This window comes from Symphodus melops (genome assembly GCF_947650265.1).
Source record: "Symphodus melops genome assembly, chromosome: 16".
NCBI classification, from domain to species: domain Eukaryota; kingdom Metazoa; phylum Chordata; class Actinopteri; order Labriformes; family Labridae; genus Symphodus; species Symphodus melops.
This window is the reverse complement of record NC_136706.1, coordinates 4,303,247-4,315,379: the sequence shown is the minus strand read 5'-3', so window position 1 is coordinate 4,315,379 and position 12,133 is coordinate 4,303,247. Positions and strand designations below refer to the sequence as shown.

At 40.6% G+C, this 12,133-nt stretch overlaps 1 protein-coding gene across 6 annotated transcripts in view; it reads left to right on the top strand.

The window, feature by feature from the left end:
- The window catches only part of rgs3a (regulator of G protein signaling 3a), a 148,266-nt gene that overhangs the window by 94,445 nt on the left and 41,688 nt on the right, over window positions 1–12,133 (top strand). The window contains exon 1 of one of the 6 annotated variants that reach the window (XM_079363583.1): window positions 4,000–4,173. The exons of the other annotated variants lie outside the window; for them this stretch is intronic. The gene's annotated coding sequence lies outside the window, so the exon portion shown is untranslated. Of the gene's footprint in view, window positions 1–3,999; window positions 4,174–12,133 lie in introns of those variants that run through there. 6 annotated transcript variants of the gene reach the window in all.

Sequence of the window (12,133 nt, the reverse complement as noted above, 5' to 3'; positions counted from 1 at the left end):
TCTTTATCTACAACAGTACAACATGCCGGGTTCTCTTACATTTTCAACATCTGTTTGGATTTAAAAAAATCTTTCAGTGTGGGACAGGCTTTGGATACGTGCAAGAACATACAAGTTGAGCTTAATTGAAAACTGTTTGTGTCTTTGGGATTGTTCCCAGATGATGCAAAGACATGAATCCTTCATCCATCTCCTGATTGTTGGAGGACTTACAGGGGACACTCTGTGTGCCTACAGCTTGTTTTTCTTTTTGTAAAAGGAGATTGTCTCATCCAGCTAAAGGCTGAATGGAGAGTTCTCGCATGACGGCACACAGCTGCTCCTTTGTGTCGGAGCCCATTTTATTTACCCTTGGTCCAATGGTGTCCTCGCTAAATGGGTTGGTTTTCTGCAGCTATCTGTGATTGCTTCCATCAAGGTGGGGACGACCCCTCTGATGGCAGAGACTACCAACTTCTTTAAAATGAAAAAGGCCACCTTTGGCTTTCATCAGGGAGAGGTTATCCTTTAAGTCCACCACTGACTGGATGGTTTTCTTAGCAAAGGAAAGTGCTGAATTTGCTCTTATCGTAAGTGTCTTCAGTGGCCTGAGAACTTCCTTTTGAACAGGCTTTTTAACAAAGTGGTAACTTTGGAAGTTGTGCATTGGTGGAAGTGGTTACACATCCACAGCTAAGGTGATGTATACAGGTGCCATTTTGTTAAATTGTTACTCTTGGATTTCCAACACGGTCACATGTACTGTAAAGGGCTCAGTTTGCTCAATTGGAAGGCTGAATAAATCATGGAAGTCGTCTCAATGACATTGGTTTTGAAGAGGAGTTTGAAGCCGAATGATGGCAGTAACAAATGTTGGAAACACTATTCAATCTGTATTTTAATCAGTCTCTGCACACACGTGCAAAGAGTTAAAGCGTACTGTCAAACAGCTAAAACATGCCGACCTGTCAGTCAAATCAGCTACGCCTCGACTTATGCAAATAAATGCATAACAGCGTTCAAATAATCAAAAAAAGATGAGCTACAATTGTTTCTACCCTCATACAGTGTATTCAAATAAATACATGTGTTATTCATACCAAGACCATTATTTGTACCAGGCTATGTACACATTTATTCATGTGCTTTTAGAGCAATTTTCAAGTGGACACTTGAGGAACTGCAGCTATTAGCTTTGTTTTACAACACCGGAGTTCAGTTCAATAATTGGTGTAAACTCAACCAAACCAAATGGCACTAAAGAATTTGTTGTTTCATCTCTGTTGAGCGTGTAGAGAAACAGCAGCTGTGAGTGTGTTCAACCTTTCAGTGTCGATTGTTTCATGTCACAGTGAGGATAAAAAAAAACCCCTGTCTCCTGAGCAGCACTGAGAGGCTCTTGAGATAACAGAGTGAGGAGACAGGTGAGAGACAAGAGAGAGAGAGTGAGCGTGTGAATGAGTGAGTAAGAGAGATGGAAAGAGAGTACAGTGTGATTCAATAAAGCACTTAAGTACACAAGGTTCATTTGTTTACACCAGTCAGCCTTACGTTCCGACATAATCCAATTCAGGACAGAATTTTAAGCACATCTATAAAAAGAAAAATTACAAGTTGATTCATTGAGATCGTCCTGTGTCATTAAAGCGTGGAAAGAAAAGATTAGTGACGAGATGACGCTTCACAGTGACTGTAAGCCATTCATTGTTGATCATCACATGATCATTTTTATTTCATGTAATACTTTGAGAACCTCACAGTCCTTTTGCTGCTCCATAGGGATGTTGTGATGCTGAAGCACTATTTTTAGTCTCCTTCTCTGGAAGCTTCCGTGGATGTTTAAGTCACATGCTTTATGACTGCACTGATTTATTTGATACGTCTGTTTCTATATAGGCCTTTCAAGTATTCTGCTGTTTAGCTGTAGATTTTTTTTTTTTTCAAACATGTCATTGAAATACAATGAGTACAGTCACTCTATAAAACAAGAGAAATGTTACAACATACAACTTTTACACACTAACTTCTTATCCTTCAAAAAAAACATTTTACTGACAGATAGCTTAATGAATTTTAGGACCAAAGTGTTCTCGCAATCAAAGATTGAAAGTTAAGTCTTAGTTTTTTCACTGAGGTTTATTTTTTCTTAAAGGAAGAATGTGCAACTTTTAGAACCAGTAGATGTCGCCCTTGAGCACCAGCACTGTAAAATATTGCACATTCGTCCTTGAAATGAGATTTTCTTCTGTAAATGTATGGCCTTTAAAAAAAGATAGTGTTTTTCAAATCGTTCAAAAAGTGTTAAAAAAAACCCATTTGCAATAAAGGTTTCTCGTGTTTTTGTCAATCTGATGAAAAAAATGTTGTTTTAGCAAAACATGTTTAAAATATACAGCCCCACTTACAATAGATTTGTTTTAATGACGTTAAATAGCCATGCTAGCTCAAACACTGTTGGTGCCTACATGCTGCAGCTACTATGAGACTGTTTCACATGTAACTATATTGTAGGATGTTTTCTATTGGTCGTTTTTACTTGCCTTTTCACTTGCAGTCTGCATAAATTCCTTGCCGCTCTCTGCCTCGTTCAGGCATTGTTTGAACAGAAAGGTGCATTGATGTTGAAGTCAAGGATATCGTGACAGGCCATGACTCAGTGTGGTTGTAGAGTTCAATATCTAAATATAGCACTGCACTACGTATACTCTGCAAGACAACAGCATAAAACATAATCACTGTCAAGGCTATCACTGCAGATTAATCACAGCTCAGGAATATTAAACATGCTATGTTTGACACACGTAGACTTTAAATAAAATAGGGAGCGAATAGGGAGTCGGGGTTCTCAGGCGGCAAGCCACAAGGTCGAAAAAACACCGATCGCGACGCTAGAGTCAGGCGCTATGATGAAAGCATGTCTATCAATGCTAAGGTATGTGTAATTAGATGTACTCACAGTACAAACGAAAGACTGCGGAGAAGGGCATGCTGGTGAATGAAACGTACTGTATAGCGAGTCAACATCATTACCTGCATTGAGGTCACACCAGTTGTGCAGTAGTTCCAGGATATGACATCATCACCCCTCCCCCTCATCGATTAACCTTCTCCTTCTGAATATGACCTTCTACCTTTACATATCAGCTCATCCCGTCCTTAATGAGGACGTTTCATGAAGAGGTCGATGGAGGGGGACGTCGGGGTAAAGTCAGCTGTGTTGTGTTGTTTTCAGGAGTTTAGAGGAATTCGTTGTTTAGAGGAGGATTAAAAAAAGAAAAAAAGCAGGAAACAAACCAGCCGGACGTTTTTGTTGTCAAGTCATTAGTAGTTGCAGCACTAAAATGATCACAGCCCACCTGTGACACGCGGATGACCTCACAGTGTTTCTATGGCTGCTATTAAACTGCTCTTACACACTGTAAGTATAGACATCATGGAAACTTGTTTCCTTCAGAGATAAGAAGTTTTTACAAGGTTTCCTGCGTCTTTCATGGTAACCTGATGACTTAGGAGCTCTATTGTGATGTTTGACATGTATAAGTTAACCGGTGCTGCACAGATTTGTGTGTTTGTGCTTGTAATGTGTCCATTGTGTGCTCTGTGCATCCTGTGGGACCTGCCTGTAGTGCCTTAATGTCTTCACAAAGAGGTGGAGAGGCGGGGGTGTTGTGCAGGAACAAATGAGCACAATATATGAACGCATATGTCAGACAATATTTGCAGACGCACATCTGCGATCATGGAAAACAGGCGGTATGTATACAGAGCACACACACGCACACACACACACACGCACACACACACACACACGTGCAAGCATGTGCTTCTCTCTGAGCGCTCTCTGCTCATTTGTCTCCTCTCATTACCGCTATCTCCTCCCTCTCCTCCTTTCCTTCCCGCTTGTTTGTGCAGCTTGGGAGTCTACCTTCTTAGCCTCTTGGGCATTCTCTCTCTCTCTCTCTCTCTCTCTCTCTCTCTCTCTCTCTCTCTCCCTCTCTCTCTCTCTCTCTCTCTCTCTCTCTGTACGTACAGTTCAGTTGGCCTAGCCCACACTGTCAGACTCACATACAGCAGCCCAGCGAGCCAGCCACAAGCATTCACACACCAGTTTGTCAGAGGAAGTAGGCCACTTTAATGGGGATGTGTGGAGTGCCTGTAAGTGGATTGTAACTTGGGATTGCTTCCTCTTGCCAGGTAGGGGTTTACAAACCATCACTTTATTTCTGTGAAGTATATCTGATGTTGAGGCTGGTCTAACAAGAAGAGCTTTCATGAGAGTGAATTGTACTCTGCTTTCTTTGGCTTTGGAGGAAAAAGATGCAAAGTATTTATGTGTATACTTTGCTTGTAGTTGCACTGCCAGGGCGGAGGGAGTGGTGCGGTCATATAAATAAGACGGAGAGATGGGAGGAGAGATAATGAAAGTAATAAAGGCGTGTTTATCATTCTGCATCTTTATGAGCGGCTCATGAAAGCAGCCTGGTGTCACTGGTGTGCGATTCATTTAACTTTGTTATTCTCTTGATTAGATTTTTGCTTTCCATTATTTTCTTTCCTTCTCGTCTCCTCTTCCACTCAATCTACTTCTCTTCCTTTCCTCTCTTAGCCTCCTTGGAATTAATAATCCTTGTTTTTACATTATCTCTGTCTGAGCCAAAAAGAGTTTTGGACAGTATTTCCTGCACGACACATTGTTTACATCCCGCGTTCGGCGCTTCGACTTCACTCGTTTCTTCTCCGGCCGCGTTCCAGTGACATGATTTAGCCCTCCACATGGCTGCTGGAGTTGTACGGTGTGAAAAAAAAGGGGACTGAGAGAGAGGAACGGTAAGGAGGCAGCTATTGAGAAGACGTACTCGAGTCTGAGCTAAGCTGTACGTGACAGAGACGAGAAAGGAGAGCGAACAGAGAGAGCAGGGGGGAAATAAACGATGGGCAGCACATTGGGGAAATTTGCTTTTGTCTTTTTTCTTATTAGAGGAACAGAGAGGTTATCCTCTACTTAAAAGGAGAGAGAGAGAGAGAGAGAGCGAGAGCGTAGTTTATAGCACTGTGTTTTTGCCTGTTCATACACATTAAATAAATGTTGGATTAGATACCAGATGAGTGAGTATTGGTTTGCATTTTGAATTATTTACAATTCATTTCATTCATTATTTACAGTACAGCGGTGCAAAGATATGAAGTGTCATTGTGTCAGGCTTTCTCTTGTCCTTGATCAATAGTTGATTGTGTCAGTGGCCCATCCCTCTGCCACACACACACACACACACACACACACACACACACACACACACACACACACAGCGTATCTGTCACTGAATGTGATAAATCAGCCACCAGTCCCAGCCTGTACATTGACATGTTTTTTTATTTTCTTATAACCTGCGAAATACAATCTCACAAACTTTACAACACCTAGAGCACAGACACACACACATTTGGGAGAACAAATCAAGAAAAAAGATGGATGCACTTTCTCTCTCCAGCTCGTTGTTCACACACATACACAGGGGCACAGACACACATCTCTCTACCCCCCCCCCCCCCCCCGCCCCCCGCCCCCCACCGTCTTTTCAGTGGTCACATTGTCTTCATCTGCCTGCCGTCACAGAGCACATTACGTCAATGACATTTTCTCTCCAAAACCCTCAGCTTCCATCAATAATGCCTTTGCATCTTTAGATGTGACACATACTGAACCCCCCCCCCCCCCAATCGCTCGGCCTGGTTCCTCTGACAGACTGGATCTGTATTCTTCCAAATATTTTGAGTTTGAATGGATTGGAATAACTAAAGCAGGACTCCGTCACCAGCTCGGACTTTGAGCATAAATATTGATGAGAATAGATTTCATGCTAATAAAGTGCATTTGACATCTCAATGGTTTAACACAGCGCCAAATATTCATGTGAGATATTGAACCACTTTACTCCTGCTACTTTTCTGTTCCAGTTACCGTCACTGACAATCCCCAGTACTGACTTTAAATTAAACAAATAACTCAGACCTCTTTTATTTTACCCTTAATTTAAAATCACAGCCTAAAACTCCAAAGTCTTAAGCTACCATCCATTTTAGTGACTCAGTTACCAAAAAGTGCTTTTATTTTCCACCTCTCTCGTGTCCTCCTGGGTTTTGTTGATCTACATCTTCCTCTCCCTCTTTTCTTCCTCCCTCACTTCTCCATCTTCGTCTTCCCCTTCGGCCCCGATCACAGTGGCAGGGTTTGACGGATAAACGACTATTACCACCTCATCGCTCTGCTCTCAGTGAAATCGAGAGGAAAATAGGCCAGTGCATCGCGGTGCATATAATGAGGCCATTCAGGGATTGATCATCTGTATGGCTCGCTCCCTTAACGAGATATTGGTATAACACAAAGCGATAATGGCTCTTAAACCTTCAGACCACCGATTGATCTGGACAGCACATCTAATATGAATTTAGTTGGTGCGGACATGCACGCTAAGATGCACACACGTGCTGTCGGTTATACACAGTCACTTTCAAAGGAGCATCAAATATCAGGATTATGATCAAATCAAATGGTACCGTCGACATGTAAGCCTATCAGACAAACGCGTTGAATATATGTGTTTGATGGAATGTAGACAATGGACCCTGAGTTTAAGATGACCAAACATCATGTGACATGTTGCGGAAAATTATTTCACTCGAGGCAAATAAACCCATTTAGTACGTAATAAGGACTTGTTGGAAGAAGATGACAAAGTTATTGTCAGGTAGAAAACAAGTATCGCATTTCTGAGAAGAGAGGAAAGAAGTAGCATCACAAAGGGTTGCTGCATGGTCTCTAAGCATTAACAATCATTTTATTCATATAAACCCTTTAAAAACAGATGTTTACAACGAAACACGACATGATTCGATAACATCAGATAACGACACAAAACAATACAATACCAAACACGCCGCAGATGGTAATACAATACAGTGATTCTGCAATAATTGATCAACTTCAAGACAGTCATGAGTTGATTCATCATGATATCTGATTAGCTGAAGAATGCAAAACGCCCCTTAAAAGATAAAGTGTGCATTCATGTGTTCATTCAATGAAATGTTTTAGTTTAATTTCCTAATTTCTTCTTAAAACAGGTCTGCCAACGCAGCCCATGTCTTCCTCTTATTTTATCTCCTCTGTCAACGTCCTCTTTGGCCAAAATAACTTCCGTCACGCTACCCTTGTTCATGTCATTAAGTGCCACCATGAGGAGTGATGACGCAGTCAGGGAAATCTGTTTAAAGCGTGGTGTTTTTTTTTTTTTTTAATAGAATTATCTATATTTGGAACCAAGGGTTCAATCATCATTTTACACGGTAAAGGACCACGGTAGAACGCCAGATAGATATTTTATCCCATCCCTAGTAACAAAAACAAGGGACCTGGTTTGTTGTTGGGATGCTATTGAAGGAATAATGTTGCCAACATTTGAATATGGGGTGGGACATCGTCCTGATTTGAGTGATACATTTATCAAATCACTGGTGCAAAATATGGATATTTCAGTCATTATACATTTGGACATTTCAGTTTTCTTACCAGTTTGACACCTTCAGTTACAACCTCGTCAAAAGTCTTGTATGAGGATGTTGGTTGGCCTTCTCTTTACATCAGAAGGATCAAAACTTAGTACATCAGTCTTTATGAGGCCATTCTACATAAACTGTCCTCCTGTTACTGACTCCTAAAACTATGAGTCGCTGTAGCCTTTGGTCTCTTGAGCACATCATGTTATTCAGTGAACATATCCTATACTGTCATATCCCTTCCTCTTCTATCCTATCCTATCCTGTCCTCTTCTATCCTATCCTATCCTGTCCTATCCTGTCCTCTTCTATCCTATCCTGTCCTGTCCTGTGTGGTCCTATCCTATCCTATCCTGTCCTATCCTGTCCTCCTCTATCCTATCCTGTCCTATCCTATCCTGTCCTCTTCTATCCTATCCTATCCTATCCTATCATATCCTATCCTATCCTATCCTATCCTGTCCTCTTCTATCCTGTCCTGTCCTATCCTGTCCTGTCCTGTGTGGTCCTATCCTATCCTGTCCTCTTCTATCCTATCCTGTCCTATCCTGTCCTGTCCTGTGTGGTCCTATCCTATCCTATCATACCCTGCCCTGCCCTGTCATGAGTTGTGCTGTGATTCACAACCCATAAATTATACAATGTTTGCCTTCCTTTGCAAAACACTTGCCTAATAAAAAGCCACTTGTTTGATTCCACTGACATCAGACCGCATACTTCAGGCGGCTGCTCTCCCCAGGGGAGCATCAAAATAACAAGTTACAAGGACTTTTTAGGAATTCGGCATTTAAAAAACTGTGTTATAAAACAAGGTTGAAATAAAAAGCTGAATGTCTTTTTGGGAATTAGTCCTCAGTATGCTTAGCATGTGCTACTTGTAATTAATGTGTCCAAAACATGGAAAGAAAACATTCAAGTGTTTTTATTGTGCATTAAAGGAATGCTTTTTTCCCCCACCATGTTAACAAAATGTTGAAGTTAAAGGAAAACAAGGAAGGAAGCATTCAGTTTAATAAACTTTGTTCTTACTTGTTGCTCTCACTTGGGTCATATTATGTTGAAAGCAGGAAGTCTAGACTTCTCTGACCTGAGTTGTCCTTTGAGGAAATCGATGAGACAAGTCTGTGGGCAAAGAAAACCAAAGAGTGGGTTAAACAAGAGTAATGCAGACTGATCGGGTGGAGTTACATCAATTAGACATCCAGCCAGCCACCTCGCTGTCATGCAGGACCAGCGCTGAGTTATTGTGAGGAAGAGAGTCGAGACGCAGGGAGTGGCTCAGAGAAAGAGAAGAGAAACAAACATGACCTTTTGTTTGGCGAGGCACAATATTTTGTTGAGCTGCATTGAGCTGGATTTATTGAAGTCGTAGTTGGATCTGGCACATGTATTGGTGGATACATTAAACCGTTAATGGTAGAGTGAAGCAAGGGGAGACATCAGTGCTCTTCAGTGTACTTAAAAGAACACACACAGGAAATTAAATAAAGAAAGGGGCTAGGAGGCATGGATAAGAAAGAGATAAAGATGAAAGATGACACCTTGAAATGATGAAGCGGGAGGGGTTTTGGGGAAAATACGCTGACAGGGTTCATAGGTGCTTCTTTAGCTTTTGGATAACAGCTGCTCCCCTTGGCTGGGTCTTATTGCCATGGTAACTGTGGGACAGAGGTCACAGGACTGTCCCTGGGTGACTCTCCACGAGTGTGTGTTTATGTGTGTGTGTTCCCTGTAGTTCTATTTTTAAAAGATGTTATCGACCTTCCCAGATGTCGACCTTCAGAATGTGAATATATTTTGGACATGAAGGTCTTTTTGTCAGTCTTCATTACTTTGTAATATTTTGGAAAAAAGACAATGTCATTTCCACCCAGTTGGCGCAGTCCCTCTATGCTTGAGTCCTGCTTGAGTAACTTGGCAGGTTTCCCTGGAAGGTGCAACTTATTTTCTTAACAGATGGTGTTAAAATGAAGGCGTATGTTTTTTGTTAAATACGCCTGTTGGAGTGGGATTATTAGACAGTTGAGTTAATGTGCTACGTAACTCTTGTTATCATTATATGAAGCTTGGTACACGTGAAGTGGGGTACACACTAAAAGATAATCAGGCTGATGTGGGACCCAGTTACCCCCTTCCACAGACTAAGGTTTGGTGGTTCTTAAGATAATGTCACCTGATTTCTCTATGGAGCGAGGTGTGTTAAGAGTGATCCAAGCTGTTCCAAAGAATGTTGTGGACGTACCAATCCTGTGATGTGTGGTTTTCAAATTCACATTTAAATGATTATTACAGTTTTTTTCTGAATCCAGTTTCTTAAACTCTAATTCTGTGGATGTGCAAGAACAAAATCAACAGAATGCAGGAAATAAGGTCAAAAGGAACTTTCCTCTATGGCCCATTTTACTCTAAAAATCCAGATTTCCTATTTTGGGACTCCCAAGTCAAACATCCATGCCTGTGTTTATGGCAATGATTCAATATTGTTGCATATCATGTTATCTGTTTGCAAAAATGTTGTAGTATCTGTGTGACTGTTTGTTTTTGACCCTGGATCCTACGTCGATTATCAAACAGGGAAAGAGACACTTCTGTTTTTACTCATTTTTTACTTCAAGTTACTTGAAACCTTTTCCCAACCATTTGATTCCACAAAACTTGTGTTTGTTTGAAGTCCAACTTTGCTTTTAGGAAACCTAACTTAAATTATGGAAATGGGAAATGTGGTCAACCTCATCATCTGCTGGTGTGTCTTTTATTGCATCAGTTAAGAGCTTGTTTTGGCTCTAAACTGATGCAATGCAATAATAACTGAGCTGCTTACAAAGCTGACACGCTCATTGTTTTAAAAAAAGTCCTTGAGAGTTAAATTGATAAAGTTGAGGTCCAGATTATTTGTTATCATCAGCAGTCACTAACTGATTTGCCAAAGAGTAATGTAAGCTCAAAGCCACGAGCAGTATCAAGAGGATTAACACAAAATAAGCAACATAAGTAGCAGTGCATCATTTATTCATGTGAGGTTGCTGTTAGCTGATGAAAAGGACGACATGTAAGGTCACTTGTGATATTTAAGAATCATGCGCAGTAATTGGGAGCAAATGTGTGAAAAATGTGAAAGAAAGATACACAAACGCAAAGTTGTTTAAAAATCAAAGTAAAGGAATTTTAAAGTCATTAATCAATACTAGTATGGCTATTAACATAACGAACAACAACAGCAGCTGTGTGGTAAGAGTGGAGAGTGTGAAATTGGTCTAAACTATCAAAATAGAAGCAGTCAATGTTCTCTAATACTTATATAAATGCATCTATTCTTGGTATTGGGCTATTAAATCCTCGAAATGTAATCAGCATCAGGAAGGAAAACATTGTGTTCAAACATCTTAAATGTCAATGGGAATAGTTGATCATAAAAAAAGGATTGACTATCAATAAACAATGTGGGTATTACATGAAGCATAACGTTACACAATAGTCCATCAAGCAGGTTTGGGGATCATCTATGCCATGAATGCCAGTTTAAAATAACATGACAATGGAGTGAGGGACTAAGGGGTTCGAAGGGTTAAACATTTCTGTCATGAAAGGGAAGAGCAACAGTTTTGCCTTTTGAAAACATTGTCTCTCAAGTTCTGCACAAAACACAACATTATGTATGAAATGTGTGGAAAAAATGTCCGCAGCCAGTATGTCTGGCTCTAAGAAGCATTATAGCTCATTGAACACAGTTCATCTGTTCCCCTAACCTTCAAAACACTCTTTAAAAAAACATTTGGAAACCTGTGGTGAATTAGTTTTTTCCTCGTGATATCTTAGTAGGTTTGGAACTAAGAGAAACTTTCATCTATTTGTCGTTGGATGTTTAGTCATTAGAAAAACAGTACTCATAATTTACACATGATGAAACCAATATGGACATTTTCCAAGATGTCTTCACCTCTCATCTCCTGTTTTAGTCTTTTTCTTCATCCTGTTATACTTACTCATCTCATTTCTGTGTCACTGCAATTCTCTGACTCCCCTTTTCCCTTCTGCTTGTCTTATCCACTTTGTCTCATCCATCACTTATACCCTGCTTCCCACTCTCCCTGCCTTTTAGCGCTGCTTTTGTTTCCTCGCTTAATTGAGGCAATGCCAGAAATTGTGTTGTGTTGAATCATTGATGACTGTTAGCTGTATTTGAATACATTTGTGTTGCACTTGCACAGATACACAATTAAATTGTCCATTTGCCTGTGACATTGAATTTGTGTTTTGAAGCAGGCTCATTGAAGAGGTAATGTAAAGGGTGGTAATTAGCAAAATAAGAAAATGCCTTGAAGAAGAACATGTTTGTTGATATGTCTGGTCTCTTCATATCTAATATGAGACATGAGGAAGGGCTTGAAAGGCAGGGGTTTTTTTCCCTTTCTTTCTGCATGTCTTGTTTTTGTGTTTCTTCATGTCACCACTGTAGAGATTGTGAGAAGGAACAAGTGTATCTGACAGGACAGGTGGCTCCATTGTGTCTCGAGCCATATCTTCAACAGACAGGGGTTTGTGTGTATGACGGGGAAAGAGAGATGGAGGTCAGCAAAGATGCAAAAAGGAAGGCGACAAT